Genomic DNA, 11,970 nt, shown 5'->3' with positions numbered 1-11,970 from the left:
ATAGATGGATGAATAGATGATCAGATAGAATTTTAGCATGAATAGAGAGGTATGAATTTTCAAACTTTTAATCCATACTTTTAATGTAATTAATTGACATTCATATTATATAGTTGAGGGAGGATCTTTCTATATTTTCTGGAGGAATGAATTGTGATCTCATAAACAAAAATGAAGGGTGCCCTTTCTTCTCTTTCATGTGTAGGAGTATGTTTGGTGTACAGAAATCTAATAAATGTCTTTGGTCATGCTCTCTCCTCTTAAAACTGCACCTAGAGGCAGACATTCTGGGTCGTGGTTCCCTTTCTTTTACTTTCTTGAGCTGTATTTCTTTTATAGGCTGCACAGCAAGGCTGCAACAATATCCCATTCTGTCTGCCTCTTAAGTGAAGCACAAAGTGGAGAATCATGCTCCACACAGAAACATCTGCTGTGTTTAAAACAATACATGTGTTCAAGACTCAACAAGGCATTTTGAACCACAGTGAGGTTTAGAAGTCAATTTTTGGCAAGAATCTTAGGGGAAACTGTCTATTTTTTCTTTATAACAAAACACAGTAATTTAAATTATTGCAAACATTTGCTTATAACTAGTATATACATTGTAGTAGCTAAGAGTCTCAACTAGTTAATGTCTAAATTAAGGACTAAGAATAAAGAAATTTAAGAATCTTGGCCGGGTTCTTCAGCCTTCATCCCCTTGGCACAAGGCTGTCAGTTGTCGTCAGTGTGGCAAAATGGATAAATTCTTCCCTTCCCATTATTTCTACAACTTTTTCTTAATAAAATGGCTTTCACAAGGGACCAGAATAATAGCATTCAATGATCATTTTAATAATAATAATAATAATAATAATAGATGCTATTTAACACTACCTCCTATTGTTTACCTTTTGTTACTGTTGATTTTTAGAACAAACTACAAACTATGAACCATTTATACTTTACATGCAAAGGAACTAAGACTAAGAAAATTTGGACAACTTGCCCAGGATCACTCAGAGAATCTGTCACTTGCCTAATTGCCAGGCTCTCAAATGCATAAGAAACTCTGGATCCTTATCTGCCTTTTCCACCCACATACCTTTTCTTATTGGTTACTGCTGTGAAGCAGAATCTACTGTGTGCTCCTTACCTGTACCATGTGTTTGATTATAGAATCTGTGGCTTTTCCTAAGTGTTTTTGAGTCGAATTTCAAATTAAAATGTTAATAGCAGCATATTTGTAGCATTCCCTTTTTAGTATAAGAAAACACAGAAACTTAACTGGGAATGTGGATAAAGCACAATTTTGGGTCAAAATAGGGATCACAGTGTTAACAAGCTACATCTAACACAATAGTCAAATAAACGCAAATGAATAACATATGGTAATTTTTATTCTCACCATATTCAATGATTATTCCATTTTATGAACCATGGGATACCCCATTTTCCCTAGTACATCTGATGTCATTTCTCTTGCTTATGTGGAGATTCTTGCCCTATCCCTTTCTTGCTAATACTTTAAAAGTAAACACTGTAGGCTCAGCAGAACTTGTTTATCTTTGCTTTGTCTGGCCTCAGATTTTTTTCAAAGCACTCACACTAGCCTCTATATTTATGGTCCTGGGCCTCACTTAATTTGACTCTTCTCTCTCTCTTAGCACCGTTAAGCATTAATTTCTACATACAGATTTGCATAGTGAACTTATTTCATTTCACAGGCATGTTGGCATCTCTAATCACATTCAAAGTCTTTAAAGTAGAAACTATTTTCTTTTCCTTATATTTCTGTAATATCTACCCCAGGTACTTGGAGAAATGATGCTAAGAAGAGATAATCTGTTCAAGAGCTAAGACTGAACCAGTTGGTTGATAACTCATCAAATCTATATTCTGGTCTTAGAATGCAAATCACAACATTCCATTCTAAATCACTGTGGCATTGCTAAATAACATGAGTTCAACTCTAAACCTTATAGATTAATATTTGTTTAATATCTTCTTGATGGATCCAGAGTCTGAGAGCCTTTCTGTAAGTACGGTCTTATAACCATTTGGGCATTCTATTACATGGCTCAAATACAAAGTATGAATCTCTTAGTCCATAGTAACAAACTGGCAATTTCTAAGCAAGATTTCATATTTCACATGTATTTTTTATCCTTGTAGCTAAAAATACACATCTTAATTAAAACCAAACCTATCATCTATCTATCTATCTATCTATCTATCTATCTATCTATCTATCTGTCTATCTATCTATCTGTCTGTCTATCATCTATCATCTCCTTCTGTCACCTATCATCTAATCTCTCAACATTGCCCTTGCCTCTTATGTAGAACTGTAGGGTTACATAACACCATTTTCTGGCATGATAAAATCAGCTGGAACTGACCAATAACCTTTCTCTTTAGACAGGGCATATTTTCTCTAATTTGGCCCAGTCTAAGTATTTCTTAGAGAGTTTTCCAGCAAGCCCATTTCAGGCATTCGTGATCTGCCTTCCATCTGTAGGCATTTAAGTGTTCTTGATTTAATCTAAGCCTTGCATTTTAAACTATTAAAAGGAAAGCTGGGTCATTTATAGTGATGCATCTAAGCCCTGGGTGTTATCCACTGAGTGATTAGATGCTCTGAAGTAAGTTACATTTAGATCTTTAAAAAGGGTTTTTAAGACGTGAAAGCATTCCATTATAAATTACAGACACATACGTACATAATATAATTATTCAGATTGGCTACAACATGATTTATTATACAAAATACCTTCCATATAACATTTTTTCCCTAAAGATTGGATAAGTAGATGGATAATATGTGTTTTCATTAGATACTAAGAGACGAGACAGTCTGTGTATGTAAGAGAAAAAACAAAATGTTTTCATGTGGAAAGTTCTGCCCCACTGACAGATTGGTTTTCACACATGTACTTAAAGTTCTTTCTTCCTTGCTGTCTTTCTGTCTGGTTGTACTAGAATTTCTGATGTGAGGGAGGGTCCGCCCCTGAGAGATGTACAGATGGGACAACCTGACAGTGGACCAAACACTAGAGACCTCATGGAGGACGAAAAACAACTGAAAGCTCTTCCAGGTTCCATGAGCTGCTGCATAACCTGGAGCGCTGGAACTCGTGGGGCCTATTTTTTTTACAAAGCTCTGACTCTGGCTTAAGGAGGGATTCTTCAGCCATACATTTTTTACTTAAGAGTGAACTGGCGCTGAGGAGAAGGCTCAGTCGGTTAACTGCTAATCTTGCAAGCCAGAGAGGTAGAGTTCAATCCCCAGCACCCTTGTAAAAAGCCAGGCTCAGGAGAGCTGTAATCTCAGCTGTAATCTGGCTGTAATCTCATGGCTGAAGAGGCAGAGACAGGAGTTCTTGGGCTGCCGGCCAGCCAACCAGTGAGTTACAAATTCAGCAAGGGACCTTTTCTCAAAAACTAAAGCGAAGAGCAGTTGAAGAAGAGTCTTGCTGACTACCTCTGACCGTCACACACACACACACACACACACACACACACACACACACAGGGACATACATACATACATACATGAACATGCACACACATGAACCAGCTGACTTAGTTGTACTGATGTTCACTTAAAAGAAAAAATTGGTGCTACATTTTTAATATGTCTTTACAACATAACAGTATTTCTTAGTTGGGTGTACATGTGCACATATGTACATTCACTTGGGGTAGTCTCTTATTATCTGTCAGATTTACAACTGAGAAAACATAGAAAACCAGTTTCAGTAGGGGAGCAGTATCTCATAAGCCCACCTGCCACCATCCACAGGAGCTTTTATCAAGGCATAATAGAAAGCTAGAGAACTAATTATAGTATCATTTTTCAAACATGACATTCTCTAGAAGTTCATGTTAATTTATTCCTTCAATAAGTATTTTATGAATGCAAACTTGATGAAAGTCACTGATCTATGTGGTAAAGATGAGAGAACAAAAGTGTAAGATCAAAGCCCTGCCCACCAGTGTCTTCCTGTCCAATTAGAGAAAAGTCATAATGCAAAATTGTGTCTGAGCAACACAGGGACGTGACTGAGTGACTGTCATGGATGTTAAGTTTCCAAGACAGAAGCGCTAATGGATGTATTACAGAAAGGGCTAGATTTGAATCAGCCTTGGAGAAGGAGAAGAACAGAATATGGGATAAGTTTGAGATAAAAAATGTACTTTCTTCATTTCAAAGTGAGGAAATGCAGTTATCTAGAGGTTTATGCCAGCCAGAAATGCTTTAAGAAGGCGGAGACAGCATCACAGCGGAAATGCAGGGTAAGTTGCTTGGGTTTGAGTTCTAAGCTGACACTTGTTTGTGAATTTGGCCAGATGGTCTTACCCTGAAGTCTCTAAACACACCGGGGCTACAGTCATTACATAACTGATCTTACAGGGCCATTTGGCAGTTTGTGAGTCCATCTTACACAGAGAGGTAGCACAGCTCCTGACATAGTTTCATCCTTCTGTAAATGTCAGGAACCGTCAGAGAAAGTGGTAGAGAATCCAGGATGATATATTTCAATGCTGAAATGAGAAGTTTGAACTTGACCCTGAAGTACAGTGAAAACTATCAGTGTTCTTTTGTTGCTGTTGTTAGTGGCTTTAAGATATGCTAATGACCATGCTTTCATTGGCTCCAGTTCCATGGGTGTAACAGTTTTCTTGGAGAGTGATTTGAAGAAAGAGAGGGAAAGCAGCTGGAAGCAACTAGTGTGACTATGATGAGAAGCACTGGACAGCCGCACGGAGAAATTTTTAATGGAAAATACCATTGCTGCTAATTTGCTATAGAATATTGAATCTTAACCTTTTGGATCATGTGTTTGTTAGTATATATGACAGAAGTTAAAGATTACCTCAAATATACATATATTTAGTTACTGAAAAAAATGTGTATGAAATTCAAGGGATTCTGGAAGCCTCCCTTGTAAAAGTCAGAGTACAAATGCAATAATGAAAACAGCATCATTCATAAAAAAGGAATAATTACATGTATAATATTACTACTTTGTTTTTATCAATTTGTAAGCTGCTTTGCAATTTTAGTTTGCCCCATAAAGCACCAAATTTTTCTGCACCTCAATTTACAGGAATCATATCTCCTTTTATCTATAAATTTTTTTCTGAAAAATCTTACTTTGTTACTTGCTCTGTCCTGTGTTCCTTCCCACCTAGCTGGTTAGTCCAGGACAACATGTGCTCCACACTGCCAGACCACAGTCTTCCAGAGTGCTTTGAAAACTCATATCTGAGTCTCTTGCACTTAAATTAAAAGTCATGTAAATTAAAGCTCACTGTTTAAATTTTTTCAGTTTGAATTTTCCTTTCTCCATTTCTCACACCACTTAAATCTGAAGACTAGGGAGAGAAATGTGAGGTCTGTATTGCACAAATCCACCATAGAATCAAGTTGTTGAACAGGAGCCCAGAACCCCAAATGGAGTTTTCCACATGCATTCCATAAAAAGCAATGAGAAAGCACAAGCAGAGCCCCCGAGTCTTCTCAGATCAGCTGTCATTCTCAGCAGTTCTTCAAATGTCTGTCCTTAGAACCCTTATCATTTCCTAGATGTTCAAGCAAGCACCTTCATGCTTAATTTTGTGATAGATACTAAGCATATGTTGCCTGTGTCTTCATTAACAAATACTCATGTATTTGTTTCAGATATGTATTTGCCATACATAAAATTTTATCAATGCACCCATTTTCTCTGTCTGGTTAGTTCTTTTGGAAATCTCAAGTAACATTTTATGCCATTTGACAACATTAGACCAACAGTCTAATATTGTCATTTGGAGTAACATATATACACATAATATAGTGCTAGATCTGTCTTTTTGGAAACAAATTAGTCAAATTCTGTCATATAGTATAAACTGAAGTAGAAGATAAATGACAGGGAGTTAACATACTGGTTAAGTCAAAAGTTATGTTTTTGTGCTTGTCAATGTGTGTCAATGTGCCTTTAAAGTTGAAACAATTCTCCCTATGAATTTAATTCTCCTGAAGATCAGTAGACATGGGCATCAGGAAAACGGATTGCAATATTTTAGGGCTTCAGAAAATCCCACTCTCCTCTCAACAGTATGATTGTCCCAGGACTCAATGCTGACTTTATGTGATGCAATTCATTATAACTGAGTTTGTCTACAATTTAGATTTACAGTATTGAAAGTAAACTTTAACTTCTACAGAGATTATAATTGGAACACTTTCAAATATTTTTCTCTTTGTAGATTTAGTTTAAGTAATATATTTAAAGATAATAACTTAAAAGACAATTTAGATGAAGCAACACAGTTTAAGCTTAAAAATAACAACCGAGTTCAGGATAGACCAAGACAAATAAAAACAGTAAAACTTTTGTGTCTCACTGGCCCAGGAGAAATGAGAAAGTTTGGCACAGTCAGCTGAACACAACAGTTCTCCCTGTCCTGGGTATCTGAGGATTATGCTCTCTGCCACTCAGCATCACTGATAACATTTTCTATTCTTTTTAAAATGTCATTTATTTATGGATTTATTTTTATGTGTATGAGTGTTTTCCTGCATGTATGTGCCTCCTGTGTGTGCAATGTCCATGGGGGCCAGTAGAGGGTATCAGATCCTTTGGAACTGGAGTCGTTAGCCACCATGTGGGTGTTGGGAACCAAACCTAGGTCCTCTGCAAGAGAGCAAGTGCTCTCAATCAACCACCAATGCATCTCTCTAGGCCCCCCTACCCCATTTTCTATTTTGTAAAATGATAAAATATCTTCCTAATTTTCAGCGTATTCATAATCACAAGGACCAAATTAAATTAAGAGTCAAAAAATTATAGAATAAGGAATTATTATTATTTAAAGAGCAGATTAGCCCTATTTCACTTATTGACTTTTTCCTGCAATAGTTATTTTTGCCTTTGTTTTTCATTGATGGTACCACTCCACCTTCTTCTGGATAAAGCTTTGGAACATTTTTTTTTTTTTCCAAAATTGGTTAAAGTTACACAGAACTGTATATCAAATAGAAACGTGTTTTAACTATTGTATATAAAACTCCAAGAAAAACTCTTTGGGTATGTGGGCTCTGCCCAGGGATCTCTGTTTTATAGAGTTGTTAATGAAAGTATCTAAGGAGAAATCCATGAACACTTAACATTTGCACAACAGTAAGCAAATAAGATGGTGTTAAAGAAAGCCCACATCGCCACTTTCACTTCCAGTCCTCATGTTTCAGAAAAGGTTTAGTGACAATACTTGGCACTATACTAAAACGCCAGCATCACAATGGGAACCATAGCAAACCCTGTGCATCCTTCAACTTCCAGGCCTGGGCATGAACTTGGCTTGCCCCACCAAGAGGTGAAGAGCCAGGGAGGTGGGAAGAGGATATGCTAAGGATTCTTCCCTGAGTTAGGGACAAAAGGTGGAGGCAGGAACTACACCACCTGGCTTTCTTTCCCAGTGATTCCCGGGTTGCCCTGTTTTGTTTTAGTCATCACATGAGCTAATTACAATGCTAATTAGCCCAGTTTACTGAGACTGCTGTGCATCTTTACACTAGGGTTCTTTGTTTGATCTGCTACATCATAAGCTTAGTTATCTGCTTACCAGCATGGAGGGATAGCATGAATAATTGAACACAGAACACACCTTCATCTGTGTTAACAAAGATAACTATTGCAAGCCAACAGACTAATTAAGAGAATGATGAACAGTTTTGATCAGTAAGCACTTTTTTAATATCAAAGTTGCTTTAAGAGTACTGTGCGGGAAGACATCTTCCAGATTTCTCCAAAGAAAGACACAAAGAGATCCCACTACATTTTCATTTCTTCTCCCAGAAACTGTCTTCTCATAATTGAATGGAAACCTTTATTTCAAAAAGGAAAAATAATTATAGGACTTATTGGGATCATTTTCTGCAGAGAGACATTACATGTACTTGAATTCTATCTGGGGAAGAGTAGGCTGCTTGAACTATTACCTATCATTGTTGAAAGCAAAGTAATTAATTGGGCAAATACATCTAAATCTGGTGAATTCACATGCACAGTAACTGGGAAGCAGCGACATGCGTACCTTTTACTGTGAATCAAATACCAGTAATTGTATGCACCTGTGTGTAATGTATGACGTCATTTTCTCTCTTGGCATTACCTATTCTGGATTATTTTGTCACTCTTTATGGTTTCATTTGGAAAGAGGCTGCTTACTAAAAAGGAAAAAGGGTTGTAGATGATCAAGTTTGTGTATCTCTTTATTTTTCTTTTTAAAGGAACAAAGTTGTTTCTTATCCCTTTGAGTAACTAGTTTCTGAAATAAATTAATATTTGCACTAAAGTGGGTTAAATTAAAATAAAGTGTCTTTTTTAAATATAAGTTCTAAGGGGCTTGCTTATTAAAAAAACTACTGAGACCTAATAATGTCACAATATTAATGCAAGAATTTAATTTTGCATTTAAATGTTATTAATGGAAACTAAGCTAACACTGCCCTTGATAAAGTTATGGATATTCCATCACCAGTCTCTTTAATAGTTCATTATTAAACAAGAAAATAAAAGACCTACAACTGTCGTTTTGAACATCAAAGAAGAGACAAGTAAAAAGGCAGAAAGTAATCATTATAGTTAATTTTTAATGTAAATTATTCTGATCACTAAATCTGTATATAATAAGAAAGCTTAGGCTTTCATTGAAACAGATAAATTTCCCAGTATCGCCACCTCTCAATTAAATGATTATTACTTTTTGTTCTGATCACATTTTAATCCAGATAACAGGACTCGCTCTCCTAATTCAGACTTTCTAGTAAAACTCAGCTTGTCACAATGTATAGCTCTCTTTCTTTTGATAAGGTCAGTTTGCCAAAAAGAACAAAATACACATGAGCGTAACATTACTCAACCACTTGTATACATACATCTATTTTTCTTACCAGGTTTCACTATTCAGAAAGGTACAGACATGGCACCATGATAAAAAGGGTCATTTAAAAGACTTCGCAGAGGCTCTGTACTGTGAAGGATTGAATTTTCACTTGAATGCCTACATTTTCACCTCTTTTTCTTTGCAGAAATATTCCTTTTGAATGGCAGACTGCAATTGGGCAAGTTTTTTTAAAGTCACTGACCAGGAATATATAAAATATTAGAAGGCATTTGTCCCAGTGGAAGAACACAGTTCACTGAAAAGTACTACGTGGTTATTAAAGAAGTTATACAACTTTTTCTGTTTTCATATTGGTGGGCTGCTTTTGACAAGAGCCTCAGTTCAGTCAAGGTAGAACCTGAAGGTGTATGACTTGCAAAGAACAGACAATTTTAGTAACTTGTGAAATCATTAGCCCCAAAGCCATCCACTTGGCAATTTTTCACAATCATTTTGAATGTGTAATGCTAGGTGCAGCAATGCTGACTCCAGTTCAGTTTGTCTTTCTAACTCCTTCAACATTTTATCATAATTATTAGAAATATGTCCATGAATAATTTTTTAAATCTCTCATTTTTTTTAAAAGAGAAAAAAAGACAAATATATTAAATGAATACAGTAAAACATTTAGTCTTGGTTACTGGATTCCCTGTGGAGTTAGTGCTAATTCAATTCATTGAATGCATCAAATATTTCTTGACTTCCTACTGTTGGTAAGGGATTATGCCAAGATTATGGGAAGACATAAAAATGAATAAAACATCTTCTTTGTCTTTAAGATAGCGACAATCTCTAGGAAAGCACAAGAAGCCCAGCAATTACAGAAGGAAGGAAATGATCAATTAGAATAGGAAGTTTCAAAAATTTTTGTCAAAATGTATCAATGAGATTTCTTCTGGTTGGCCTGAGGAAGACATCATAGAGAAGAAAACACTTAAAGATCACTTTGAAAAAGATGCATCCTACTAGGTAGCTGCGAAAGAGGAGCAGGAACAATCTGGCAGGATCTATTCATCCTATACAGGAAAATATCAGGAGAAAAAGCATCAAAGTGGGAAATGGAGGGCTTTTTTCTGTGATGGGTGGTTGCTGGACTGGGTATAACCTAACATGCTTGAGAAAGAGATGTGAAAATCAAGAGAGAACACCTATGTTGACACCTGATGACTTTGCTATGTTTGGTTGTGATTCTATAGGCTACAGGGAATTTCTGAGCAAGAAAGTATCAGAATTGTGATTTGTATAGCTTATAAAATATTGCGCCTTTCTTCTCATGTATAATTTATCTGTTTTTGCCTAGACTACTAAATATTTTTCTTGAACTTTAATTCTATTTTTTTCTCTCCTGTCGGAACTAAATCAGAAGAATATAGAAGTCACTGACAATATATTCTGCACACAAATATTCATGTCCATTTGGGAACTGAACTAAATTGTTAAGAAATTCCACAGTGACAATAATGATGCTGTGACTCTAAGCCTAGTGGAAATTGCATATTGTTATTCTATAAAAATGCTTAGAATTACTTCTGAGTTATATGGAATTCAAAACACTTTTACATTTCTTTGAAAGCAGAACAAGGGTATCTTGTTCACATTCTATAACAAAAATAGATGGAAATATATTTCTTGGGCTTTTAAGAAATAAATTTGCAAGACTACCTAAAGGGAAGAAAATCAATTACTAAATGTTGACATTTAGAAATGTTGTTTAGGACTAAAATACCTGGATTAGTCCATACACAATGACTCTTCTTCAAATGAACATTCCCTAAGTTCCACTGACCATATTTAAATTTCCTCATGAACGTTGACAGCTAACTGTAAAGGCACCTGCATTTTACACACTTAAGCTGTGATTTGTGAAAAAAAAAAAAAAGATAAACAAAAAGATAAACATGGCCCTTCTAAACTTTATATAACTCTTAGTTATGAAAAGTAAGATTAAAGGTATTTTATTTTTAAAGCTGAGACTTATAAAATAAAGGTAAAAAGTAGTAGCAATATTGAATTTCACCTCAAAGTACCTTTGAATACAAAACAAAGCACCAAAGTACAAAACAGGGTATTGTACATAAGATGAATACAATTGGAAACTGGACCAGAGCTATTCTGAGAGAGTAGCAGAAGTTGTATGTAATGTACACTGGTGAATGATAGATCTGATGCATTGTATTCATTTAATAGCACATGGATTTTAGTCAATAAATTGCCAATTATTTAGTCATTATGACTGCTACAGCCAGCATTTTGACATGAAATAAAGGAATAGCATCCATAGTCAATACTGAAAGTCGGCAGGCACAACAGCAGAGATGGGAAGACAATGGGATGATCAAAGAAATGCTGCCCTTCGGTTTATATCTAAAAGCAGAAATGCTTTCACAGAGGAGAATCAACGATTGCACCAGTCATTGTAATTTTGGACCTAGGAAACAATTTTTTTTTCTTAAAATCCAAGAGTAATGCCATTAATTTAAATATTACACCTTTGCTTGGAACTGTTGACTTCAGTACACATTTTTTTTATTTCCTCTTATAGTGAAAATTGCTACAACAAAAAATACAATGTAGAAAGGGCAATATTTGAGATCCTTATGAATGTAGCATAATGAGCAATACTTCAACCAGCACAAAGAGAAGCTATCTCGTTATGCTCCAACACCATCACATAGTTCATTATGGTATTCAGCATTCTTAAATCTAAGCTAAGCGTTCTTTACAAAAGTAAGTGCACCACATGTTTGCAGAGCCACAGAGGCCAGATGTCCAATCCCCTAAAACTGGAGTGAGGCATGGTTGTGAGCCGCCATGTGGGTACTGGGAACTGCACCTGGATTCTCTGCAGGAGCAGCTGGTGCCCTTAACAGCCAAGCCAACTCTTCAGCCCCTAAACTAAGCACTCTTAAATCTAGACAAATTCTAAGTGTATTCTGCTTTCAAAAAAATATAGCTCTGCTAAAAAAAAAGTTTTTTTACTTAAATCTCCAAAATATTTAATGGGAGTGGCAGTACCTAGATTATCCTATTTCCTCATAAAAATGTGATGAG

Source organism: Nannospalax galili, unplaced genomic scaffold (genome assembly GCF_000622305.1).
Source record: "Nannospalax galili isolate Female #2095 unplaced genomic scaffold, S.galili_v1.0 scaffold918, whole genome shotgun sequence".
Lineage (NCBI taxonomy): Eukaryota > Metazoa > Chordata > Mammalia > Rodentia > Spalacidae > Nannospalax > Nannospalax galili.
The sequence above is the reverse complement of the archived record's forward strand: the minus strand, read 5'-3'. Positions refer to the sequence as shown.